Genomic DNA, 2,241 nt, shown 5'->3' on the forward strand with positions numbered 1-2,241 from the left:
TGCGGAAGCGGAGTGCGAGGTGTTTGACACAGGTACCCACATCATGGCCACATCACTCACCTGGTAAAACTGCTCAAGTTACAAACACTGCAAACTTGCCTCGTAAAATGGAATACACAGGTCCCGGCTCCCTTGCAAATATTGAGATGGATCTTGCATTAAGTGATGATGACGACCTGTCACTGAAAAACTGGCCTCGTCTTGATTATCACGATCACCGACAAATGACACCTGTCAATCCATCTCCCCAGCCTATGGACTTCACCAACGCTTCCGCAAAGCACCCCATAGATAGCGATTCCGATGCCAATAGCGAAGTGACATCTCCCGCTGCCAAGGCCACCAAAAGTGACAAGGCTCTGCCTCTACGAGACACTACCATACCCATTCCATCACAACCTGCTACGCAGAATGCACCTCCCCCACCCCCACCCCCACCTTCATCTACTTCTCTTGCCTTTGCCCCCCCGTTCCGAGTATGTCAAACTACAATTCAGAGGGAACCCAGGAGTTAATGAGAAACTGCGATGGCTTTCTGAAGTCGTAAGAATGTTCGGTCTTAATCGAGAACTAGCTGAGGTCAAAATGTCAGCTGTCACATCTAGTTATGTCTACATATCGAGACGCCGACAGGACATCATAGATGAGGTCAAGGATGGGGCGATTTTGTCGTTACATCTTGATATACAAGATTCTGTAGATAGACCGCGCAAGTTCCCCACATATCTCATCACACGATATCCTGTAGATATTGAACCAACTTTAGCTAAGGAACTAACAGGAGTATATTCTGTACGCCGTTTTCTGCAGAATAAGGTACCCATCAACAGACTTGTAATTGCATGGAACCTACCTGACCCGCCCCCATCCCACATTAACTTTTCCTTCCTTCCTTGCCTACCACCATTTGAACTCCGCAAAATGCCTGACGAAAAACCATGGTGCTTCAAATGTTGGGGTATTGGTCATATCTCTCGGTATTGCAATGCCCATGAAAAGTGTGCATGGTGTTCAGCTGAGCATGAATCGCGTTCCTGCCCTCATCGTACTCCTACAGCAACCACAGTACCTACCTCTACCTCGACATCATCGACAGACTCACCAAAACCACCTACACCAGACAAATCGCAATGGAAATGCCCGCGGTGCCAAATGCCCGGAGTTAATGTGTGGCATGGATGTGCCAAACGAGTACGCTTGGCTCCGAGTACCCATACTCCACTCCCACCGCCACCACCGCCGCCATCCACCGCTGCCGCCTCTCGGCAGATCATTACGCTCCAAGAGGCCGTAGAATCTCTCAAGTCTCAGTGTGTCTCCCTTACAAATCGTGTTTCAATTATTGAAACTCGATTGGATAGCATTGAAGCTCGCTTTGATTCTCTTATGGCCGCCTTTGACTCCTTGTCTACCCGACTATCAGTTAACGATACAACACTCAAATCGCTCGTGGATGCCCAGCAGGCTAACATTGCATCAACCTCTGCATTTACAGTTAAATTTGACTCACTCGCTACTCGCCTCGAGAAAATGATTGCCATCACATTGGATGCCCCCTCCCGAGGACCAACAGGAGGTAATGCCCGGTCCTCCACTATCGTCTCACCTGGCGTCCGAAAGAGCAGAAATAACGTTCAATAACAACGCACAACTACACATCCTCTCTTGGAATGCCTGTGGTATAACCAAACCTGAAAAGGTTGCTGCACTCAGGGACTACGTCAACCGTCATCAACCAAACGTCATCTTTATCCAGGAAGCTTTTGTTGGACGTCCCCCTGGTGGGGGGGGGCAGCCCCATCCCTTAGTGGTTATATTCCATATGTTCACCACGTTCGAAATGGGCTCCTTACTTATGTACACTCCACCGTACAGCATCGACCACTCGGCACTTCCGAAGACAATGACACGACTTACCAACTTATTGAGGTTGCATTCGGAAGTGGTACGATTCGCCTCTGTAACGTTTACTCTGCCCCTGGTAAGCTGAATACTGCAGCCCTTCCTACTCCCACGACCCGTGGTATGATATACATGGGCGATTTTAATGCTAGACACCCTACCCTAGGTGACCAATCGGACACTGTAAATCGTAGCGGAACCCGGCTAGTTGACTTTATACATCACAACCATCTAACTTGCTGGAACACTGGTGGTGCTACGCACTCTCGGGGTGGTACCCTCGATCACATACTTACATGTGGACTCTCTTGAGATGAGTGCAAGGATACCTGAGCAACA

Source organism: Oratosquilla oratoria, chromosome 17 (assembly GCF_046742065.1).
Source record: "Oratosquilla oratoria isolate Oo_2021 chromosome 17, ASM4674206v1, whole genome shotgun sequence".
Taxonomy (NCBI): domain Eukaryota; kingdom Metazoa; phylum Arthropoda; class Malacostraca; order Stomatopoda; family Squillidae; genus Oratosquilla; species Oratosquilla oratoria.